Consider the following 27,354-nt stretch of genomic DNA (forward strand, 5'->3'; position numbering starts at 1 on the left):
TGTGTACATAACTACTCGGGGTGATTTGGAACTGTATAGATATTGCATGTAGAGTACTTACTGCCATGGAAAACTCAGTTGCAAGCTGAATTCAAGAACCTACCTCATAACGTTTAGAGTGTTTCAGCCAATGACTTGCTTTAGTTCAGTAAACGCCAATGTTCCACAGTGTAGAAAGGGTGATGTTATTGAATGTAACTTCTGGTGCATTGGTAGTACACTCATAAAATTGGTTTTAGACTACTCTAAATCATAGGGTGAGTAAAATTAGAAGGTTTACATCAAGTTAGCATTAGTAGTTTTCAGCAAAATTGAACTGTACACTCCATTGAGCTCAATGCATTACATTCTGTTCAATGCACATAGTGTTAAGTTTCACTACATAACTACTTGGGGTGATTTGGAACTGTATAGATATTGCAGGTAGCGTACTCAGTGCTATGGAATATTCAAATACAAGCTGAATTTAGGAAACTACTTCATAACGTTTAGCGTGCACAGCCAATGACTTGCTTTCCCTCAGTAAACGGTTTAGTTCCTGTGTGTAAAAAAGGTGATTCTACTGAAAGTAACTTCACAACCTTTGGGAGCACACTCATAAAATTGGTTGCAGAGTACTCTACATCCGATAGGAAGCAAACTAATAAGGGTTACATAAAGTTAGCACATAGCAGTTTTCAGCAAGTTTGAACTCTATGCTCCATTGAGCTGAAAGCATTACTTCTTATTCAATCCACTTTGTGTTAAAGCTGTGTACATAACTACTCGGGGTGATTTGGAACTGTATAGATATTGCATGTAGCGCACTTAGTGCCATGGAAAACTCAGTTGCAAGCTGAATTCAAGAACCTACCTCATAACGTTTAGAGTGTTTCAGCCAATGACTTGCTTTAGTTCAGTAAACGCCAATATTCCACAGTGTAGAAAGGGTGATGTTACTGAATGCTACTTCTGGTACATTGGTAGTACACTCATAAAATTGGTTTTAGACTACTCTAAATCATAGGGTGAGTAAAATTAGAAGGTTTACATCAAGTTAGCATTAGTAGTTTTCAGCAAAATTGAACTGTACAGTCCATTGAGCTCAATGCATTACATTCTGTTCAATGCATTTAGTGTTAAGTTTCACTACATAACTATTTGGGGTGATTTGGAACTGTATAGATATTGCAGGTAGCGTACTCAGTGCTATGGAATATTCAAATACAAGCTGAATTTAGGAAACTACTTCATAACGTTTAGCGTGCACAGCCAATGACTTGCTTTCCCTCAGTAAACGCTATAGTTCCTGTGTGTAAAAAAGGTGATTCTACTGAAAGTAACTTCACAACCTTTGGGAGCACACTCATAAAATTGGTTGCAGAGTACTCTACATCCGATAGGGAGCAAACTAATAAGTGTTACATAAAGTTAGCACATAGCAGTTTTCAGGAAGTTTGAACTATATGCTCCATTGAGATGAAAGCATTACTTCTGCTTCAATCCACTTTGTGTTAAAGCTGTGTACATAACTACTTGGGTGATTTGGAACTGTATAGATATTGCATGTAGCGGACTTAGTGCCATGGAAAACTCAGTTGCAAGCTGAATTCAAGAACCTACCTCATAACGTTTAGAGTGTTTCAGCTAATGACTTGCTTTAGTTCAGTAAACGCCAATGTTCCACAGTGTAGAAAGGGTGATGTTACTGAATGCAACCTGCTACATTGGTAGTACACTCATAAAATTGCTTGCAGGCTAGTCTAAATCATAGGGTGAGTAAAATTAGAAGGTTTACATCAAGTTAGCACTTAGTAGTTTTCAGCAAAATTCAACTGTACACGCCTTTGAGCTCAATGCATTACATTCTATTCAATGCATTTAGTGTTACATTTCTCTACATAACTACTTGTGGTGATTTGGAAGTGTATAGATATTGCATGTAGAGTACTCAGTGCTATGGAATACTCAAATGCAAGCTGAATTCAGGAAACTACCTCATAACGTTTAGCGTGCAACAGCCAATGACTTGCTTTCATTCAGTAAAAGCCATAGTTCGACTGTGTAATAAAGGTGATTCTACTGAAAGTAACTTCACAAACTTTGGGAGCACACTCATAAAATTGGTTGCAGACTACTCTACATGCTATAGGAAGCAAACTAATAAGGTTTACATAAACTTAGCACATAGCAGTTTTCAGGAAATTTGAACTCTATGCTCCATTGAGCTGAAAGCATTACTTCTTATTCAATGCACTTTGTGTTAAACCTGTGTACATAACTACTCGGGGTGATTTGGAACTGTATAGATATTGCATGTAGAGTACTTACTGCCATGGAAAACTCAGTTGCAAGCTGAATTCAAGAACCTACCTCATAACGTTTAGAGTGTTTCAGCCAATGACTTGCTTTAGTTCAGTAAACGCCAATGTTCCACAGTGTAGAAAGGGTGATGTTATTGAATGTAACTTCTGGTGCATTGGTAGTACACTCATAAAATTGGTTTTAGACTACTCTAAATCATAGGGTGAGTAAAATTAGAAGGTTTACATCAAGTTAGCATTAGTAGTTTTCAGCAAAATTGAACTGTACACTCCATTGAGCTCAATGCATTACATTCTGTTCAATGCACGTAGTGTTAAGTTTCACTACATAACTACTTGGGGTGATTTGGAACTGTATAGATATTGCAGGTAGCGTACTCAGTGCTATGGAATATTCAAATACAAGCTGAATTTAGGAAACTACTTCATAACGTTTAGCGTGCACAGCCAATGACTTGCTTTCCCTCAGTAAACGGTTTAGTTCCTGTGTGTAAAAAAGGTGATTCTACTGAAAGTAACTTCACAACCTTTGGGAGCACACTCATAAAATTGGTTGCAGAGTACTCTACATCCGATAGGAAGCAAACTAATAAGGGTTACATAAAGTTAGCACATAGCAGTTTTCAGCAAGTTTGAACTCTATGCTCCATTGAGCTGAAAGCATTACTTCTTATTCAATCCACTTTGTGTTAAAGCTGTGTACATAACTACTCGGGGTGATTTGGAACTGTATAGATATTGCATGTAGCGCACTTAGTGCCATGGAAAACTCAGTTGCAAGCTGAATTCAAGAACCTACCTCATAACGTTTAGAGTGTTTCAGCCAATGACTTGCTTTAGTTCAGTAAACGCCAATATTCCACAGTGTAGAAAGGGTGATGTTACTGAATGCTACTTCTGGTACATTGGTAGTACACTCATAAAATTGGTTTTAGACTACTCTAAATCATAGGGTGAGTAGAATTAGAAGGTTTACATCAAGTTAGCACTTAGTAGTTTTCAGCAAAATTCAACTGTACACGCTTTTGAGCTCAATGCATTACATTCTATTCAATGCATTTAGTGTTACAGTTCTCTACATAACTACTTGGGGTGATTTGGAAGTGTATAGATATTGCATGTAGAGTACTCAGTGCTATGGAATACTCAAATGCAAGCTGAATTCAGGAAACTACCTCATAACGTTTAGCGTGCAACAGCCAATGACTTGCTTTCATTCAGTAAACGCTATAGTTCGACTGTGTAATAAAGGTGATTCTACTGAAAGTAACTTCACAAACTTTGGGAGCACACTCATAAAATTGGTTGCAGACTACTCTACTTCCTATAGGAAGCAAACTAATAAGGTTTACATAAAGTTAGCACATAGCAGTTTTCAGGAAATTTGAACTCTATGCTCCATTGAGCTGAAAGCATTACTTCTTATTCAATGCACTTTGTGTTAAACCTGTGTACATAACTACTCGGGGTGATTTGGAAATGTATAGATATTGCATGTAGAGTACTTACTGCCATGGAAAACTCAGTTGCAAGCTGAATTCAAAAACCTACCTCATAACGTTTAGAGTGCAACAGCCAATGACTTGCTTTAGTCAGTAAACGCCAATGTTCCACAGTGTAGAAAGGGTGATGTTACTGAATGTAACTTCTGGTGCATTGGTAGTACACTCATAAAATTGGTTTTAGACTACTCTAAATCATAGGGTGAGTAAAATTAGAAGGTTTACATCAAGTTAGCATTAGTAGTTTTCAGCAAAATTGAACTGTACACTCCATTGAGCTCAATGCATTACATTATGTTCAATGCATTTAGTGTTAAGTTTCACTACATAACTACTTGGGGTGATTTGGAACTGTATAGATATTGCAGGTAGAGTACTCAGTGCTATGGAATACTCAAATGCAAGCTGAATTCAGGAAACTACCTCATAACGTTTAGCGTGCAACAGCCAATGACTTGCTTTCATTCAGTAAACGCTATAGTTCGACTGTGTAATAAAGGTGATTCTACTGAAAGTAACCACAACCTTTGGGAACACACTCATAAAATTGGTTGCAGACTACTCTACATCCTATAGGAAGCAAACTAATAAGGTTTACATAAAGTTAGCACATAGCAGTTTTCAGGAAATTTGAACTCTATGCTCCATTGAGCTGAAAGCATTACTTCTTATTCAATGCACTTTGTGTTAACCCTGAGTACATAACTACTCGGGGTGATTTGGAACTGTATAGATATTGCATGTCGAGTACTTAGTGCCATGGAAAACTCAGTTGCAAGCTGAATTCAAGAACCTACCTCATAAAGTTTAGAGTGCAACAGCCAATGACTTGCTTTAGTCAGTAAACGCCAATGTTCCACAGTGTAGAAAGGGTGATGTTACTGAATGTAACTTCTGGTGCATTGGTAGTACACTCATAAAATTGGTTTTAGACTACTCTAAATCATAGGGTGAGTAAAATTAGAAGGTTTACATCAAGTTAGCACTTCGTAGTTTTCAGCAAAATTGAACTGTACACTCCATTGAGCTCAATGCATTACATTCTATTCAATGCATTTAGTGTTAAGTTTCTCTACATAACTACTTGGAGTGATTTGGAACTGTATAGATATTGCATGTAGAGTAATCAGTGCTATGGAACACTCAAATACAAGCTGAATTTAGGAAACTACCTCATAACGTTTAGCGTGCAACAGCCAATGACTTGCTTTCATTCAGTAAACGCTATAGTTCCAGTGTGTAAAAAAGGTGATTCTACTGAAAGTAACTTCACAACATTTGGGAGCACACTCATAAAATTGGTTGCAGAGTACTCTACATCCTATAGGAAGCAAACTAATAAGGGTTACATAAAGTTAGCACATAGCAGTTTTCAGGAAGTTTGAACTCTATGCTCCATTGAGCTGAAAGCATTACTTCTTATTCAATGCACTTTGTGTTAAAGCTGTGTGCATAACTACTCGGGGTGATTTGGAACTGTATAGATATTGCATGTAGCGCACTTAGTGCCATGGAAAACTCAGTTGCAAGCTGAATTCAAGAACCTACCTCATAACGTTTAGAGTGTTTCAGCCAATGACTTGCTTGAGTTCAGTAAACGCCAATATTCCACAGTGTAGAAAGGGTGATGTTACTGAAAGCAACTTCTGGTGCATTGGTGGTACACTCATAAAATTGGTTTTAAACTACTCTAAATCATAGGGTGAGTAAAATTAGAAGGTTTACATCAAGTTAGCACTTCGTAGTTTTCAGCAGAATTGAACTGTACACTCCATTGAGCTCAATGCATTACATTCTGTTCAATGCACGTAGTGTTAAGTTTCACAACATAACTACTTGGGGTGATTTGGAACTGTATAGATATTGCAGGTAGCGTACTCAGTGCTATGGAATATTCAAATACAAGCTGAATTTAGGAAACTACTTCATAACGTTTAGCGTGCACAGCCAATGACTTGCTTTCCCTCAGTAAACGGTATAGTTCCTGTGTGTAAAAAAGGTGATTCTACTGAAAGTAACTTCACAACCTTTGGGAGCACACTCATAAAATTGGTTGCAGAGTACTCTACATCCGATAGGAAGCAAACTAATAAGGGTTACATAAAGTTAGCACATAGCAGTTTTCAGTAAGTTTGAACTCTATGCTCCATTGAGCTGAAAGCATTACTTCTTATTCAATCCACTTTGTGTTAAAGCTGTGTACATAACTACTCGGGGTGATTTGGAACTGTATAGATATTGCATGTAGCGCACTTAGTGCCATGGAAAACTCAGTTGCAAGCTGAATTCAAGAACCTACCTCATAACGTTTAGAGTGTTTCAGCCAATGACTTGCTTTAGTTCAGTAAACGCCAATATTCCACAGTGTAGAAAGGGTGATGTTACTGAATGCTACTTCTGGTACATTGGTAGTACACTCATAAAATTGGTTTTAGACTACTCTAAATCATAGGGTGAGTAGAATTAGAAGGTTTACATCAAGTTAGCACTTAGTAGTTTTCAGCAAAATTCAACTGTACACGCTTTTGAGCTCAATGCATTACATTCTGTTCAATGCATTTAGTGTTAAGTTTCACTACATAACTACTTGGGGTGATTTGGAACTGTATAGATATTGCAGGTAGCGTACTCAGTGCTATGGAATACTCAAATACAAGCTGAATTTAGGAAACTACTTCATAACGTTTAGCGTGCAACAGCCAATGACTTGCTTTCACTCAGTAAACGCTATAGTTCCAGTGTGTAAAAAAGGTGATTCTACTGAAAGTAACTTCACAAACTTTGGGAGCACACTCATAAAATTGGTTGCAGACTACTCTAAATCATAGGGTGAGTAAAATTAGAAGGTTTACATCAAGTTAGCACTTAGTAGTTTCAGCAAAATTCAACTGTACACGCCTTTGAGCTCAATGCATTACATTCTATTCAATGCATTTAGTGTTACATTTCTCTACATAACTACTTGGGGTGATTTGGAAGTGTATAGATATTGCATGTAGAGTACTCAGTGCTATGAATACTCAAATGCAAGCTGAATTCAGGAAACTACCTCATAACGTTTAGCGTGCAACAGCCAATGACTTGCTTTCATTCAGTAAACGCTATAGTTCCTGTGTGTAAAAAAGGTGATTCTACAGAAAGTAACTTCACAACCTTTGGGAGCACACTCATAAAATTGGTTGCAGACTACTCTACATCCTATAGGAAGCAAACTAATAAGGTTTACATAAAGTTAGCACATAGCAGTTTTCAGGAAATTTGAACTCTATGCTCCATTGAGCTGAAAGCATTACTTCTTGTTCAATGCACTTTGTGTTAAACCTGTGTACATAACTACTCGGGGTGATTTGGAAATGTATAGATATTGCATGTAGAGTACTTACTGCCATGGAAAACTCAGTTGCAAGCTGAATTCAAGAACCTACCTCATAACGTTTAGAGTGCAACAGCCAATGACTTGCTTTAGTCAGTAAACGCCAATGTTCCACAGTGTAGAAAGGGTGATGTTACTGAATGTAACTTCTGGTGGATTGGTAGTACACTCATAAAATTGGTTTTAGACTACTCTAAATCATAGTGTGAGTACAATTAGAAGGTTTACATCAAGTTAGCATTAGTAGTTTTCAGCAAAATTGAACTGTACACTCCATTGAGCTCAATGCATTACATTCTGTTCAATGCATTTAGTGTTAAGGTTCACTACATAACTACTTGGGGTGATTTGGAACTGTATAGATATTGCAGGTAGCGTACTCAGTGCTATGGAATACTCAAATACAAGCTGAATTTAGGAAACTACTTCATAACGTTTAGCGTGCAACAGCCAATGACTTGCTTTCACTCAGTGAACGCTATAGTTCCAGTGTGTAAAAAAGGTGATTCTACTGAAAGTAACTTCACAACATTTGGGAGCACACTCACAAAATTGGTTGCAGAGTACTCTAAATCATAGGGTGAGTAAAATTAGAAGGTTTACATCAAGTTAGCACTTGTAGTTTTCAGCAAAATTCAACTGTACACGCTTTTGAGCTCAATGCATTACATTCTATTCAATGCATTTAGTGTTACAGTTCTCTACATAACTACTTGGGGTGATTTGGAAGTGTATAGATATTGCATGTAGAGTACTCAGTGCTCTGGAATACTCAAATGCAAGCTGAATTCAGGAAACTACCTCATAACGTTTAGCGTGCAACAGCCAATGACTTGCTTTCATTCAGTAAACGCTTTAGATCGACTGTGTAATAAAGGTGATTCTACTGAAAGTAACCACAACCTTTGGGAGCACACTCATAAAATTGGTTGCAGACTACTCTACATCGTATAGGAAGCAAACTAATAAGGTTTACATAAAGTTAGCACATAGCAGTTTTCAGGAAATTTGAACTCTATGCTCCATTGAGCTGAAAGCATTACTTCTTATTCAATGCACTTTGTGTTAAACCTGTGTACATAACTACTCGGGGTGATTTGGAAATGTATAGATATTGCATGTAGAGTACTTACTGCCATGGAAAACTCAGTTGCAAGCTGAATTCAAGAACCTACCTCATAACGTTTAGAGTGCAACAGCCAATGACTTGCTTTAGTCAGTAAACGCCAATGTTCCACAGTGTAGAAAGGGTGATGTTACTGAATGTAACTTCTGGTGCATTGGTAGTACACTCATAAAATTGGTTTTAGACTACTCTAAATCATAGGGTGAGTAAAATTAGAAGGTTTACATCAAGTTAGCACTTCGTAGTTTTCAGCAAAATTGAACTGTACACTCCATTGAGCTCAATGCATTACATTCTATTCAATGCATTTAGTGTTAAGTTTCTCTACATAACTACTTGGGGTGATTGGGAACTGTATAGATATTGCATGTAGAGTAATCAGTGCTATGGAATACTCAAATACAAGCTGAATTCAGGAAACTACCTCATAACGTTTAGCGTGCAACAGTCAATGACTTTCTTTCATTCAGTAAACGCTATGGTTCCAGTTTGTGATAAAGGTGATTCTACTGAAAGTAACCACAACCTTTGGGAGCACACTCATAAAATTGGTTGCAGACTACTCTACATCGTATAGGAAGCAAACTAATAAGGTTTACATAAAGTTAGCACATAGCAGTTTTCAGGAAATTTGAACTCTATGCTCCATTGAGCTGAAAGCATTACTTCTTATTCAATGCACTTTGTGTTAAAGCTGTGTACATAACTACTCGGGGTGATTTGGAACTGTATAGATATTGCATGTAGAGTACTTAGTGCTATGGAAAACTCCGTTGCAAGCTGAATTCAAGAAGCTACCCAATAACGTTTAGAGAGCAACAGCCAATGACTTGCTTTAGTTCAGTAAACGCCAATGTTCCACAGTGTAGAAAGGGTGATGTTATTGAATGTAACTTCTGATGCATTGGTAGTACACTCATAAAATTGGTTTTAGGCTACTCTAAATCATAGGGTGAGTAAAATTAGAAGGTTTACATCAAGTTAGCATTAGTAGTTTTCAGCAAAATTGAACTGTACACTCCATTGAGCTCAATGCATTACATTCTGTTCAATGCACGTAGTGTTAAGTTTCACTACATAACTACTTGGGGTGATTTGGAAGTGTATAGATATTGCATGTAGAGTACTCAGTGCTGTGGAATATTCAAATGCAAGCTGAATTCAGGAAACTACCTCATAACGTTTAGCGTGCAACAGCCAATGACTTGCTTTCATTCAGTAAACTCTATAGTTCGACTGTGTAATAAAGGTGATTCTACTGAAAGTAACTTCACAAACTTTGGGAGCACACACATAAAATTGGTTGCAGACTACTCTACATGCTATAGGAAGCAAACTAATAAGGTTTACATAAAGTTAGCACATAGCAGGTTTCATGAAATTTGAACTCTATGCTCCATTGAGCTGAAAGCATTACTTCTTATTCAATGCACTTTGTGTTAAACCTGTGTACATAACTACTTGGGGTGATTTGGAACTGTATAGATATTGCATGTAAAGTACTTACTGCCATGGAAAACTCAGTTGCAAGCTGAATTCAAGAACCTACCTCATAACGTTTAGAGTGTTTCAGCCAATGACTTGCTTTAGTTCAGTAAACGCCAATGTTCCACTGTGTAGAAAGGGTGATGTTATTGAATGTAACTTCTGGTGCATTGGTAGTACACTCATAAAATTGGTTTTAGACTACTCTAAATCATAGGGTGAGTAAAATTAGAAGGTTTACATCAAGTTAGCATTAGTAGTTTTCAGCAAAATTGAACTGTACACTCCATTGAGCTCAATGCATTACATTTTGTTCAATGCATTTAGTGTTAAGGTTCACTACATAACTACTTGGGGTGATTTGGAACTGTATAGATATTGCAGGTAGCGTACTCAGTGCTCTGGAATACTCAAATGCAAGCTGAATTCAGGAAACTACCTCATAACGTTTAGCGTGCAACAGCCAATGACTTGCTTTCATTCAGTAAACGCTATAGTTCGACTGTGTAATAAAGGTGATTCTACTGAAAGTAACCACAACCTTTGGGAGCACACGCATAAAATTGGTTGCAGACTACTCTACATCCTATAGGAAGCAAACTAATAAGGTTTACATAAAGTTAGCACATAGCAGTTTTCTGGAAGTTTGAACTCTATGCTCCATTGAGCTGAAAGCATTACTTCTTATTTAATCCACTTTGTGTTAAAGCTGTGTACATAACTACTCGGGGTGATTTGGAACTGTATAGATATTGCATGTAGCGTACTTAGTGCCATGGAAAACTCAGTTGCAAGCTGAATTCAAGAACCTACCTCATAACGTATAGAGTGTTTCAGCCAATGACTTGCTTTAGTTCAGTAAACGCCAATGTTCCACTGTGTAGAAAGGGTGATGTTATTGAATGTAACTTCTGGTGCATTGGTAGTACACTCATAAAATTGGTTGCAGACTACTCTAAATCATAGGGTGAGTAAAATTAGAAGGTTTACATCAAGTTAGCACTTCGTAGTTTTCAGCAAAATTGAACTGTACACTCCATTGAGCTCAATGCATTACATTCTATTCAATTCATTTAGTGCTAAGTTTCTCTACATAACTACTTGGGGTGATTTGGAACTGTATAGATATTGCATGTAGAGTAATCAGTGCTATGGAATACTCAAATACAAGCTGAATTCAGGAAACTACCTCATAACGTTTAGCGTGCAACAGTCAATGACTTTCTTTCATTCAGTAAACGCTATGGTTCCAGTTTGTGGTAAAGGTGACTCTACTGAAAGTAACTTCACAAACGTTGGGAGCACACACATAAAATTGGTTGCAGACTACTCTACATCCTATAGGAAGCAAACTAATAAGGTTTACATAAAGTTAGCACATAGCAGTTTTCAGGAAATTTGAACTCTATGCTCCATTGAGCTGAAAGCATTACTTCTTATTCAATGCACTTTGTGTTAAAGCTGTGTACATAACTACTCGGGGTGATTTGGAACTGTATAGATATTGCATGTAGAGTACTTAGTGCTATGGAAAACTCAGTTGCAAGCTGAATTGAAGAAGCTACCCAATAACGTTTAGAGTGCAACAGCCAATGACTTGCTTTAGTTCAGTAAACGCCAATGTTCCACAGTGTAGAAAGGGTGATGTTATTGAATGTAACTTCTGGTGCATTGGTAGTACACTCATAAAATTGGTTTTAGGCTACTCTAAATCATAGGGTGAGTAAAATTAGAAGGTTTACATCAAGTTAGCATTAGTAGTTTTCAGCAAAATTGAACTGTACACTCCATTGAGCTCAATGCATTACATTCTGTTCAATGCACGTAGTGTTAAGTTTCACTACATAACTACTTGGGGTGATTTGGAACTGTATAGATATTGCAGGTAGCGTACTCAGTGCTATGGAATATTCAAATACAAGCTGAATTTGGAAACTACTTCATAACGTTTAGCGTGCACAGCCAATGACTTGCTTTCCCTCAGTAAACGCTATAGTTCCTGTGTGTAAAAAAGGTGATTCTACTGAAAGTAACTTCACAACCTTTGGGAGCACACTCATAAAATTGGTTGCAGAGTACTCTACATCCGATAGGAAGCAAACTAATAAGGGTTACATAAAGTTAGCACATAGCAGTTTTCAGGAAGTTTGAACTCTATGCTCCATTGAGCTGAAAGCATTACTTCTGCTTCAATCCACTTTGTGTTAAAGCTGTGTACATAACTACTCGGGGTGATTTGGAACTGTATAGATATTGCATGTAGACTACTTACTGCCATGGAAAACTCAGTTGCAAGCTGAATTCAAGAACCTACCTCATAACGTTTAGAGTGCAACAGCCAATGACTTGCTTTAGTCAGTAAACGCCAATGTTCCACAGTGTAGAAAGGTTGATGTTACTGAATGTAACTTCTGGTGCATTGGTAGTACACTCATAGAATTGGTTTTAGACTACTCTAAATCATAGGGTGAGTAAAATTAGAAGGTTTACATCAAGTTAGCATTAGTAGTTTTCAGCAAAATTGAACTGTACACTCCATTGAGCTCAATGCATTACATTCTGTTCAATGCACTTAGTGTTACAGTTCTCTACATAACTACTTGTGGTGATTTGGAAGTGTATAGATATTGCATGTAGAGTACTCAGTGCTATGGAATACTCAAATGCAAGCTGAATTCAGGAAACTATCTCATAACGTTTAGCGTGCAACAGCCAATGACTTGCTTTCATTCAGTAAACGCTATAGTTCGATTGTGTAATAAAGGTGATTCTACTGAAAGTAACTTCAGAACCTTTGGGAGCACACTCATAAAATTGGTTGCAGACTACTCTACATCCTATAGGAAGCAAACTAATAAGGTTTACATAAAGTTAGCACATAGCAGTTTTCAGGAAATTTGAACTCTATGCTCCATTGAGCTGAAAGCATTACTTCTTATTCAATGCACTTTGTGTTAAAGCTCTGTACATAACTACTCGGGGTGATTTGGAAATGTATAGATATTGCATGTAGAGTACTTACTGCCATGGAAAACTCAGTTGCAAGCTGAATTCAAGAACCTACCTCATAACGTTTAGAGTGTTTCAGCCAATGACTTGCTTTAGTTCAGTAAACGCCAATGTTCCACAGTGTAGAAAGGGTGATGTTACTGAATGCAACTTCTGGTACATTGGTAGTACACTCATAAAATTGGTTGCAGACTACTCTAAATCATAGGGTGAGTAAAATTAGAAGGTTTACATCAAGTTAGCACTTAGTAGTTTTCAGCAAAATTCAACTGTACACGCTTTTGAGCTCAATGCATTACATTCTATTCAATGCATTTAGTGTTACAGTTCTCTACATAACTACTTGGGGTGATTTGGAAGTGTATAGATATTGCATGAAGAGTACTCAGTGCTATGGAATACTCAAATGCAAGCTGAATTCAGGAAACTACCTCATAACGGTTAGCGTGCAACAGCCAATGACTTGCCTTCATTCAGTAAACGCTATAGTTCGACTGTGTAATAAAGGTGATTCTACTGAAAGTAACTTCACAAGCTTTGGGAGCACACTCATAAAATTGGTTGCAGAGTAGTCTACATCCGATAGGAAGCAAACTAATAAGGGTTACATAAAGTTAGCACATAGCAGTTTTCAGGAAGTTTGAACTCTATGCTCCATTGAGCTGAAAGCATTACTTCTGCTTCAATCCACTTTGTGTTAAAGCTGTGTACATAACTACTCTGGGTGATTTGGAACTGTATAGATATTGCATGTAGACTACTTACTGCCATGGAAAACTCAGTTGCAAGCTGAATTCAAGAACCTACCTCATAACGTTTAGAGTGCAACAGCCAATGACTTGCTTTAGTCAGTAAACGCCAATGTTCCACAGTGTAGAAAGGTTGATGTTACTGAATGTAACTTCTGGTGCATTGGTAGTACACTCATAGAATTGGTTTTAGACTACTCTAAATTATAGGGTGAGTAAAATTAGAAGGTTTACATCAAGTTAGCATTAGTAGTTTTCAGCAAAATTGAACTGTACACTCCATTGAGCTCAATGCATTACATTCTGTTCAATGCACTTAGTGTTACAGTTCTCTACATAACTACTTGTGGTGATTTGGAAGTGTATAGATATTGCATGTAGAGTACTCAGTGCTATGGAATACTCAAATGCAAGCTGAATTCAGGAAACTATCTCATAACGTTTAGCGTGCAACAGCCAATGACTTGCTTTCATTCAGTAAACGCTATAGTTCGACTGTGTAATAAAGGTGATTCTACTGAAAGTAACTTCACAACCTTTGGGAGCACACTCATAAAATTGGTTGCAGACTACTCTACATCCTATAGGAAGCAAACTAATAAGGTTTACATAAAGTTAGCACATAGCAGTTTTCAGGAAATTTGAACTCTATGCTCCATTGAGCTGAAAGCATTACTTCTTATTCAATGCACTTTGTGTTAAAGCTCTGTACATAACTACTCGGGGTGATTTGGAAATGTATAGATATTGCATGTAGAGTACTTACTGCCATGGAAAACTCAGTTGCAAGCTGAATTCAAGAACCTACCTCATAACGTTTAGAGTGTTTCAGCCAATGACTTGCTTTAGTTCAGTAAACGCCAAAGTTCCACAGTATAGAAAGGGTGATGTTACTGAATGCAACTTCTGGTGCATTGGTAGTACACTCATAAAATTGGTTGCAGACTACTCTAAATCATAGGGTGAGTAAAATTAGAAGGTTTACATCAAGTTAGCACTTAGTAGTTTTCAGCAAAATTCAACTGTACACGCTTTTGAGCTCAATGCATTACATTCTATTCAATGCATTTAGTGTTACAGTTCTCTACATAACTACTTGGGGTGATTTGGAAGTGTATAGATATTGCATGAAGAGTACTCAGTGCTATGGAATACTCAAATGCAAGCTGAATTCAGGAAACTACCTCATAACGTTTAGCGTGCAACAGCCAATGACTTGCCTTCATTCAGTAAACGCTATAGTTCGACTGTGTAATAAAGGTGATTCTACTGAAAGTAACCACAACCTTTGGGAGCACACTCATAAAATTGGTTGCAGACTACTCTACATCCTATAGGAAGCAAACTAATAAGGTTTACATAAAGTTAGCACATAGCAGTTTTCAGGAAATTTGAACTCTATGCTCCATTGAGCTGAAAGCATTACTTCTTATTCAATGCACTTTGTGTTAAAGCTGTGTACATAACTACTCGGGGTGATTTGGAACTGTATAGATATTGCATGTAGACTACTTACTGCCATGGAAAACTCAGTTGCAAGCTGAATTCAAGAACCTACCTCATAACGTTTAGAGTGTTTCAGCCAATGACTTGCTTTAGTTCAGTAAACGCCAATGTTCCACGGTGTAGAAAGGGTGATGTTACTGAATGCAACTTCTGGTACATTGGTAGTACACTCATAAAATTGGTTGCAGACTACTCTAAATCATAGGGTGAGTAAAATTAGAAGGTTTACATCAAGTTAGCACTTAGTAGTTTTCAACAAAATTCAACTGTACACGCATTTGAGCTCAATGCATTACATTCCATTCAATGCATTTAGTGTTACATTTCTCTACATAACTACTTGGGGTGATTTGGAACTGTATAGATATTGCAGGTAGCGTACTCAGTGCTATGGAATACTCAAATACAAGCTGAATTTAGGAAACTACTTCATAACGTTTAGCGTGCAACAGCCAATGACTTGCTTTCATTCAGTAAACGCTATAGTTCGACTGTGTAATAAAGGTGATTCTACTGAAAGTAACTTCACAACCTCTGGGAGCACACTCATAAAATTGGTTGCAGACTACTCTACATCCTATAGGAAGCAAACTAATAAGGTTTACATAAAGTTAGCACATAGCAGTTTTCAGGAAATTTGAACTCTATGCTCCATTGAGCTGAAAGCATTACTTCTTATTCAATGCACTTTGTGTTAAAGCTGTGTACATAACTACTCGGGGTGATTTGGAACTGTATAGATATTGCATGTAGACTACTTCCTGCCATGGAAATCTCAGTTGCAAGCTGAATTCAAGAACCTACCTCATAACGTTTAGAGTGCAACAGCCAATGACTTGCTTTAGTCAGTAAACGCCAATGTTCCACAGAGTAGAAAGGTTGATGTTACTGAATGTAACTTCTGGTGCATTGGTAGTACACTCATAGAATTGGTTTTAGACTACTCTAAATCATAGGGTGTGTAAAATTAGAAGGTTTACATCAAGTTAGCATTAGTAGTTTTCAGCAAAATTGAACTGTACACTCCATTGAGCTCAATGCATTACATTCTATTCAATGCATTTAGTGTTACAGTTCTCTACATAACTACTTGGGGTGATTTGGAAGTGTATAGATATTGCATGAAGAGTACTCAGTGCTATGGAATACTCAAATGCAAGCTGAATTCAGGAAACTACCTCATAACGTTTAGCGTGCAACAGCCAATGACTTGCTTTCATTCAGTAAACGCTATAGTTCGACTGTGTAATAAAGGTGATTCTACTGAAAGTAACTTCACAACCTCTGGGAGCACACTCATAAAATTGGTTGCAGACTACTCTACATCCTATAGGAAGCAAACTAATAAGGTTTACATAAAGTTAGCACATAGCAGTTTTCAGGAAATTTGAACTCTATGCTCCATTGAGCTGAAAGCATTACTTCTTATTCAATGCACTTTGTGTTAAAGCTGTGTACATAACTACTCGGGGTGATTTGGAACTGTATAGATATTGCATGTAGACTACTTACTGCCATGGAAAACTCAGTTGCAAGCTGAATTCAAGAACCTAGCTCATAACGTTTAGAGTGCAACAGCGAATGACTTGCTTTAGTCAGTAAACGCCAATGTTCCACAGAGTAGAAAGGTTGATGTTACTGAATGTAACTTCTGGTGCATTGGTAGTACACTCATAGAATTGGTTTTAGACTACTCTAAATCATAGGGTGAGTAAAATTAGAAGGTTTACATCAAGTTAGCATTAGTAGTTTTCAGCAAAATTGAACTGTACACTCCATTGAGCTCAATGCATTACATTCTGTTCAATGCACTTAGTGTTACAGTTCTCTACATAACTACTTGTGGTGATTTGGAAGTGTATAGATATTGCATGTAGAGTACTCAGTGCTATGGAATACTCAAACGCAAGCTGAATTCAGGAAACTATCTCATAACGTTTAGCGTGCAACAGCCAATGACTTGCTTTCATTCAGTAAACGCTATAGTTCGACTGTGTAATAAAGGTGATTCTACTGAAAGTAACTTCACAACCTTTGGGAGCACACTCATAAAATTGGTTGCAGACTACTCTACATCCTATAGGAAGCAAACTAATAAGGTTTACATAAAGTTAGCACATAGCAGTTTTCAGGAAATTTGAACTCTATGCTCCATTGAGCTGAAAGCATTACTTCTTATTCAATGCACTTTGTGTTAAAGCTCTGTACATAACTACTCGGGGTGATTTGGAAATGTATAGATATTGCATGTAGAGTTCTTACTGCCATGGAAAACTCAGTTGCAAGCTGAATTCAAGAACCTACCTCATAACGTTTAGAGTGTTTCAGCCAATGACTTGCTTTAGTTCAGTAAACGCCAATGTTCCACAGTGTAGAAAGGGTGATGTAACTGAATGCAACTTCTGGTACATTGGTAGTACACTCATAAAATTGGTTGCAGACTACTCTAAATCATAGGGTGAGTAAAATTAGAAGGTTTACATCAAGTTAGCACTTAGTAGTTTTCAGCAAAATTCAACTGTACACGCTTTTGAGCTCAATGCATTACATTCTATTCAATGCATTTAGTGTTACAGTTCTCTACATAACTACTTGGGGTGATTTGGAAGTGTATAGATATTGCATGAAGAGTACTCAGTGCTATGGAATACTCAAATGCAAGCTGAATTCAGGAAACTACCTCATAACGTTTAGCGTGCAACAGCCAATGACTTGCTTTCATTCAGTAAACGCTATAGTTCGACTGTGTAATAAAGGTGATTCTACTGAAAGTAACCACAACCTTTGGGAGCACACTCATAGAATTGGTTGCAGACTACTCTACATCCTATAGGAAGCAAACTAATAAGGTTTACATAAAGTTAGCACATAGCAGTTTTCAGGAAATTTGAACTCTATGCTCCATTGAGCTGAAAGCATTACTTCTTATTCAATGCACTTTGTGTTAAAGCTGTGTACATAACTACTCGGGGTGATTTGGAACTGTATAGATATTGCATGTAGACTACTTACTGCCATGGAAAACTCAGTTGCAAGCTGAATTCAAGAACCTACCTCATAACGTTTAGAGTGTTTCAGCCAATGACTTGCTTTAGTTCAGTAAACGCCAATGTTCCACAGTGTAGAAAGGGTGATGTTACTGAATGCAACTTCTGGTACATTGGTAGTACACTCATAAAATTGGTTGCAGACTACTCTAAATCATAGGGTGAGTAAAATTAGAGGGTTTACATCAAGTGAGCACTTAGTAGTTTTCAACAAAATTCAACTGTACACGCATTTGAGCTCAATGCATTACATTCCATTCAATGCATTTAGTGTTACATTTCTCTACATAACTACTTGGGGTGATTTGGAACTGTATAGATATTGCAGGTAGCGTACTCAGTGCTATGGAATACTCAAATACAAGCTGAATTTAGGAAACTACTTCATAACGTTTAGCGTGCAACAGCCAATGACTTGCTTTCATTCAGTAAACGCTATAGTTCGACTGTGTAATAAAGGTGATTCTACTGTAAGTAACTTCACAACCTCTGGGAGCACACTCATAAAATTGGTTGCAGACTACTCTACATCCTATGGGAAGCAAACTAATAAGGTTTACATAAAGTTAGCACATAGCAGTTTTCAGGAAATTTGAACTCTAAGCTCCATTGAGCTGAAAGCATTACTTCTTATTCAATGCACTTTGTGTTAAACCTGTGTACATAACTACTCGGGGTGATTTGGAAATGTATAGATATTGCATGTAGAGTACTTACTGCCATGGAAAACTCAGTTGCAAGCTGAATTCAAGAACCTACCTCATAACGTTTAGAGTGCAACAGCCAATGAGTTGCTTTAGTCAGTAAACGCCAATGTTCCACAGTGTAGAAAGGTTGATGTTACTGAATGTAACTTCTGGTGCATTGGTAGTACACTCATAAAATTGGTTTTAGACTACTCTAAATCATAGGGTGAGTAAAATTAGAAGGTTTACATCAAGTTATCATTAGTAGTTTTCAGCAAAATTGAACTGTACAGTCCATTGAGCTCAATGCATTACATTCTGTTCAATGCACAGTGTTACAGTTCTCTACATAACTACTTGGGGTTATTTGGAAGTGTATAGATATTGCATGTAGAGTACTCAGTGCTATGGAATACTCAAATGCAAGCTGAATTCAGGAAACTATCTCATAACGTTTAGCGTGCAACAGCCAATGACTTGCTTTCATTCAGTAAACGCTATAGTTCGACTGTGTAATAAAGGTGATTCTACTGAATGTAACTTCACAACCTTTGGGAGCACACTCATAAAATTGGTTGCAGACTACTCTACATCCTATAGGAAGCAAACTAATAAGGTTTACATAAAGTTAGCACATAGCAGTTTTCAGGAAATTTGAACTCTATCCTCCATTGAGCTGAAAGCATTACTTCTTGTTCAATGCACTTTGTGTTAAAACTGTGTTCCTAACTACTCGGGGTGATTTGGAAATGTATAGATATTGCATGTAGAGTACTTAGTGCCATGGAAAACTCAGTTGCAAGCTGAATTCAAGAACCTACCTCATAACGTTTAGAGTGCAACAGCCAATGACTTGCTTTAGTCAGTAAACGCCAATGTTCCACAGTGTAGAAAGGGTGATGTTACTGAATGTAACTTCTGGTGGATTGGTAGTACACTCATAAAATTGGTTTTAGACTACTCTAAATCATAGTGTGAGTAAAATTAGAAGGTTTACATCAAGTTAGCATTAGTAGTTTTCAGCAAAATTGAACTTTACACTCCACTGAGCTCAATGCATTACATTCTGTTCAATGCATTTAGTGTTAAGGTTCACTACATAACTACTTGGGGTGATTTGGAACTGTATAGATATTGCAGGTAGCGTACTCAGTGCTATGGAATACTCAAATACAAGCTGAATTTAGGAAACTACTTCATAACGTTTAGCGTGCAACAGCCAATGACTTGCTTTCACTCAGTAAACGCTATAGTTCCAGTGTGCAAAAAAGGTGATTCTACTGAAAGTAACTTCACAACATTTGGGAGCACACTCATAAAATTGGTTGCAGAGTACTCTACATCCTATAGGAAGCAAACTAATAAGGGTTACATAAAGTTAGCACATAGCAGTTTTCAGGAAATTTGAACTCTATGCTCCATTGAGCTGAAAGCATTACTTCTTATTCAATCCACCTTGTGTTAAAGCTGTGTACATAACTACTCGGGGTGATTTGGAACTGTATAGATATTGCATGTAGCGTACTTAGTGCCATGGAAAACTCAGTTGCAAGCTGAATTCAAGAACCTACCTCATAACGTTTAGAGTGTTTCAGCCAATGACTTGCTGTAGTTCAGTAAACGACAATATTCCACAGTGTAGAAAGGGTGATGTTACTGAATGCAACTTCTGGTACATTGGTAGTACACTCATAAAATTGGTTGCAGACTACTCTAAATCATAGGGTGAGTAAAATTAGAAGGTTTACATCAAGTTAGCACTTAGTAGTTTTCAGCAAAATTCAACTGTACACGCTTTTGAGCTCAATGCATTACATTCCATTCAATGCATTTAGTGTTACAGTTCTCTACATAACTACTTGGGGTGATTTGGAAGTGTATAGATATTGCATGTAGAGTACTCAGTGCTCTGGAATACTCAAATGCAAGCTGAATTCAGGAAACTACCTCATAACGTTTAGCGTGCAACAGCCAATGACTTGCTTTCATTCAGTAAACGCTATAGTTCGACTGTGTAATAAAGGTGATTCTACTGAAAGTAACTTCACAACCTTTGGGAGCACACACATAAAATTGGTTGCAGACTACTCTACATCCTATAGGAAGCAAACTAATAAGGCTTACATAAAGATTAGCACATAGCAGTTTTCAGGAAATTTGAACTCTATGCTCCATTGAGCTGAAAGAATTACTTATTATTCAATGCACTTTGTGTTAAAGCTGTGTACATAACTACTCGGGGTGATTTGGAACTGTATAGATATTGCATGTAGAGTACTTAGTGCTATGGAAAACTCAGTTGCAAGCTGAATTCAAGAAGCTACCCAATAACGTTTAGAGTGCAACAGCCAATGACTTGCTTTAGTTCAGTAAACGCCAATGTTCCACAGTGTAGAAAGGGTGATGTTATTGAATGTAACTTCTGGTGCATTGGTAGTACACTCATAAAATTGGTTTTAGGCTACTCTAAATCATAGGGTGAGTAAAATTAGAAGGTTTACATCAAGTTAGCATTAGTAGTTTTCAGCAAAATTGAACTGTACACTCCATTGAGCTCAATGCATTACATTCTGTTCAATGCACGTAGTGTGATGTTTCACTACATAACTACATGGGGTGATTTGGAACTGTATAGATATTACAGGTAGCGTACTCAGTGCTATGCAATATTCAAATACAAGCTGAATTTAGGAAACTACTTCATAACGTTTAGCGTGCAACAGCCAATGACTTGCTTTCATTCAGTAAACGCTATAGTTCGACTGTGTAATAAAGGTGATTCTACTGAAAGTAACTTCACAAACTTTGGGAGCAAACTCATAAAATTGGTTGCAGACTACTCTACATGCTATAGGAAGCAAACTAATAAGGTTTACATAAAGTTAGCACATAGCAGTTTTCAGGAAATTTGAACTCTATGCTCCATTGAGCTGAAAGCATTACTTCTTATTCAATGCACTTTGTGTTAAACCTGTGTACATAACTACTCGGGGTGATTTGGAATTGTATAGATATTGCATGTAGACTACTTACTGCCATGGAAAACTCAGTTGCAAGCTGAATTCAAGAACCTACCTCATAACGTTTAGAGTGCAACAGCCAATGACTTGCTTTAGTAAGTAAACGCCAATGTTCCACAGTGTAGAAAGGTTGATGTTACTGAATGTAACTTCTGGTGCCTTGGTAGTACACTCATAGAATTGGTTTTAGACTACTCTAAATCATAGGGTGAGTAAAATTAGAAGGTTTACATCAAGTTAGCATTAGTAGTTTTCAGCAAAATTGAACTGTACACTCCATTGAGCTCAATGCATTACATGCTGTTCAATGCACTTAGTGTTACAGTTCTCTACATAACTACTTGTGGTGATTTGGAAGTGTATAGATATTGCATGTAGAGTACTCAGTGCTATGGAATACTCAAATGCAAGCTGAATTCAGGAAACTATCTCATAACGTTTAGCGTGCAACAGCCAATGACTTGCTTTCATTCAGTAAACGCTATAGTTCGACTGTGTAATAAAGGTGATTCTACTGAAAGTAACTTCAGAACCTTTGGGAGCACACTCATAAAATTGGTTGCAGACTACTCTACATCCTATAGGAAGCAAACTAATAAGGTTTACATAAAGTTAGCACATAGCAGTTTTCAGGAAATTTGAACTCTATGCTCCATTGAGCTGAAAGCATTACTTCTTATTCAATGCACTTTGTGTTAAACCTGTGTACATAACTACTCGGGTTGATTTGGAACTGTATAGATATTGCATGTAGCGTACTTAGTGCCATGGAAAACTCAGTTGCACGCTGAATTCAAGAACCTACCTCATAACGTTTAGAGTGTTTCAGCCAATGACTTGCTTTAGTTCAGTAAACGACAATATTCCACAGTGTAGAAAGGGTGATGTTACTGAATGCAACTTCTGGTACATTGGTAGTACACTCATAAAATTGGTTGCAGACTACTCTAAATCATAGGGTGAGTAAAATTAGAAGGTTTACATCAAGTTAGCACTTAGTAGTTTTCAGCAAAATTCAACTGTACACGCTTTTGAGCTCAATGCATTACATTCTATTCAATGCATTTAGTGTTACAGTTCTCTACATAACTACTTGGGGTGATTTGGAAGTGTATAGATATTGCATGTAGAGTACTCACTGCCATGGAAAACTCAGTTGCAAGCTGAATTCAAGAACCTACCTCATAACGTTTAGAGTGCAACAGCCAATGACTTGTTTTCATTCAGTAAACGCTATAGTTCGACTGTGTAATAAAGGTGATTCTACTGAAAGTAACTTCACAACCTTTGGGAGCACACTCATAAAATTGGTTGCAGACTACTCTACATCCTATAGGAAGCAAACTAATAAGGTTTACATAAAGTTAGCACATAGCAGTTTTCAGGAAAAATGAACTCTATGCTCCATTGAGCTGAAAGCATTACTTCTTATTCAATGCACTTTGTGTTAAACCTGTGTACATAACTACTCGGGGTGATTGGGAACTGTATAGATATTGCATGTAGACTACTTACTGCCATGGAAAACTCAGTTGCAAGCTGAATTCAAGAACCTACCTCATAACGTTTAGAGTGCAACAGCCAATGACTTGCTTTAGTCAGTAAACGCCAATGTTCCACAGTGTAGAAAGGGTGATGTTACTGAATGTAACTTCTGGTGCATTGGTAGTACACTCATAAAATTGGTTTTAGACTACTGTAAATCACAGGCTGAGTAAAATTAGAAGGTTTACATCAAGCTAGCAGTTCGTAGTTTTCAGCAAAATTCAACTGTACACTCCATTGAGCTCAATGCATTACATTCTGTTCAATGCACGTAGTGTTAAGTTTCACTACATAACTACTTGGGGTGATTTGGAACTGTATAGATATTGCAGGTAGCGTACTCAGTGCTATGGAATATTCAAATACAAGCTGAATTTAGGAAACTACTTCATAACGTTTAGCGTGCACAGCCAATGACTTGCTTTCCCTCAGTAAACGCTATTATTCCTGTGTGTAAAAAAGGTGATTCTACTGAAAGTAACTTCACAACCTTTGGGAGCACACTCATAAAATTGGTTGCAGAGTACTCTACATCCGATAGGAAGCAAACTAACAAGGGTTACATAAAGTTAGCACATAGCAGTTTTCAGGAAGTTTGAACTCTATGCTCCATTGAGCTGAAAGCATTACTTCTGCTTCAATCCACTTTGTGTTAAAGCTGTGTACATAACTACTCGGGCTGATTTGGAACTGTATAGATATTGCATGTAGCGTACTTACTGCCATGGAAAACTCAGTTGCAAGCTGAATTCAAGAACCTACCTCATAACGTTTAGAGTGCAACAGCCAATGACTTGCTTTAGTCAGTAAACGCCAATGTTCCACAGTGTAGAAAGGGTGATGTTACTGAATGCAACTTCTGGTACATTGGTAGTACACTCATAAAATTGGTTGCAGACTACTCTAAATCATAGGGTGAGTAAAATTAGAAGGTTTACATCAAGTTAGTACTTAGTAGTTTTCAGCAAAATTCAACTGTACACGCTTTTGAGCTCAATGCATTACATTCTATTCAATGCATTTAGTGTTACAGTTCTCTACATAACTACTTGGGGTGATTTGGAAGTGTATAGATATTGCATGTAGAGTACTTACTGCCATGGAAATCTCAGTTGCAAGCTGAATTCAAGAACCTACCTCATAACGTTTAGAGTGCAACAGCCAATGACTTGCTTTCATTCAGTAAACGCTATAGTTCGACTGTGTAATAAAGGTGATTCTACTGAAAGTAACTTCACAACCTTTGGGAGCACACTCATAAAATTGGTTGCAGAGTACTCTACATCCGATAGGAAGCAAACTAATAAGGGTTACATAAAGTTAGCACATAGCAGTTTTCAGGAAGTTTGAACTCTATGCTCCATTGAGCTGAAAGCATTACTTCTGCTTCAATCCAATTTGTGTTAAAGCTGTGTACATAACTACTCGGGCTGATTTGGAACTGTATAGATATTGCATGTAGCGTACTTAGTGCCATGGAAAACTCAGTTGCAAGCTGAATTCAAGAACCTACCTCATAACGTTTAGAGTGTTTCAGCAAATGACTTGCTTTAGTTCAGTAAACGCCAATGTTCCACAGTGTAGAAAGGGTGATGTTACTGAATGCAACTTCTGGTACATTGGTAGTACACTCATAAAATTGGTTGCAGACTACTCTAAATCATAGGGTGAGTAAAATTAGAAGGTTTACATCAAGTTAGCATTAGTAGTTTTCAGCAAAATTGAACTGTACACTCCATTGAGCTCAATGCATTACATGCTGTTCAAAGCACTTATTGTTACAGTTCTCTACATAACTACCTGTGGTGATTTGGAAGTGTATAGATATTGCATGTAGAGTACTCAGTGCTATGGAATACTCAAATGCAAGCTGAATTCAGGAAACTATCTCATAACGTTTAGCGTGCAACAGCCAATGACTTGCTTTCATTCAGTAAACGCTATAGTTCGACTGTGTAATAAAGGTGATTCTACTGAAAGTAACTTCAGAACCTTTGGGAGCACACTCATAAAATTGGTTGCAGACTACTCTACATCCTATAGGAAGCAAACTAATAAGGTTTACATAAAGTTAGCACATAGCAGTTTTCAGGAAATTTGAACTCTATGCTCCATTGAGCTGAAAGCATTACTTCTTATTTAATGCACTTTGTGTTAAACCTGTATACATAACTACTCGGGGTGATTTGGAACTGTATAGATATTGCATGTAGCGTACTTAGTGCCATGGAAAACTCAGTTGCAAGCTGAATTCAAGAACCTACCTCATAACGTTTAGAGTGTTTCAGCCAATGACTTGCTTTAGTTCAGTAAACGCCAATATTCCACAGTGTATAAAGGGTGATGTTACTGAATGCAACTTCTGGTACATTGGTAGTACACTCATAAAATTGGTTGCAGACTACTCTAAATCATAGGGTGAGTAAAATTAGAAGGTTTACATCAAGTTAGCACTTAGTAGTTTTCAGCAAAATTCAACTGTACACGCTTTTGAGCTCAATGCATCACATTCTATTCAATGCATTTAGTGTTACAGTTCTCTACATAACTACTTGGGGTGATTTGGAAGTGTATAGATATTGCATGTAGCGTACTTACTGCCGTGGAAAACTCAGTTGCAAGCTGAATTCAAGAACCTACCTCATAACGTTTAGAGTGCAACAGCCAATGACTTGCTTTCATTCAGTAAACGCTATAGTTCGACTGTGTAATAAAGGTGATTCTACTGAAAGTAACTTCACAACCTTTGGGAGCACACTCATAAAATTGGTTGCAGACTACTCTACATCCTATAGGAAGCAAACTAATAAGGTTTACATAAAGTTAGCACATAGCAGTTTTCAGGAAAAATGAACTCTATGCTCCATTGAGCTGAAAGCATTACTTCTTATTCAATGCACTTTGTGTTAAACCTGTGTACATAACTACTCGGGGTGATTGGGAACTGTATAGATATTGCATGTAGAGTGCTTACTGCCATGGAAAACTCAGTTGCAAGCTGAATTCAAGAACCTACCTCATAACGTTTAGAGTGCAACAGCCAATGACTTGCTTTAGTCAGTAAACGCCAATTTTTCTCAGTGTAGAAAGGGTGATGTTACTGAATGTAACTTCTGGTGCATTGGTAGTACACTCATAAAATTGGTTTTAGACTACTCTAAATCATAAGGTGAGTAAAATTAGAAGGTTTACATCAAGTTAGCACTTCGTAGTTTTCAGCAAAATTGAACTGTACACTCCATTGAGCTCAATGCATTACATTCTATTCAATGCATTTAGTGTTAAGTTTCTCTACATAACTACTTGGGGTGATTTGGAAGTGTATAGATATTGCATGTAGAGTACTTACTGCCATGGAAAACTCAGTTGCAAGCTGAATTCAAGAACCTACCTCATAACGTTTAGAGTGCAACAGCCAATGACTTGCTTTCATTCAGTAAACGTTATAGTTCGACTGTGTAATAAAGGTGATTCTACTGAAAGTAACTTCACAACCTTTGGGAGCACACTCATAAAATTGGTTGCAGACTACTCTACATCCTATAGGAAGCAAACTAATAAGGTTTACATAAAGTTAGCACATAGCAGTTTTCAGGAAAAATGAACTCTATGCTCCATTGAGCTGAAAGCATTACTTCTTATTCAATGCACTTTGTGTTAAACCTGTGTACATAACTACTCGGGGTGATTGGGAACTGTATAGATATTGCATGTAGACTACTTACTGCCATGGAAAACTCAGTTGCAAGCTGAGTTCAAGAACCTACCTCATAACGTTTAGAGAGCAACAGCCAATGACTTGCTTTAGTTCAGTAAACGCCAATGTTCCACAGTGTAGAAAGGGTGATGTTATTGAATGCAACTTCTGGTACATTGTTAGTACACTCATAAAATTGGTTTTAGACTACTCTAAATCATAGGGTGAGTAAAATTAGAAGGTTTACATCAAGTTAGCACTTAGTAGTTTTCAGTAAAATTCAACTGTACACTCCATTGAGCTCAA

The sequence above is a fragment of the Hypanus sabinus genome, chromosome 27 (assembly GCF_030144855.1).
Source record: "Hypanus sabinus isolate sHypSab1 chromosome 27, sHypSab1.hap1, whole genome shotgun sequence".
Taxonomy (NCBI): Eukaryota; Metazoa; Chordata; class Chondrichthyes; order Myliobatiformes; family Dasyatidae; genus Hypanus; species Hypanus sabinus.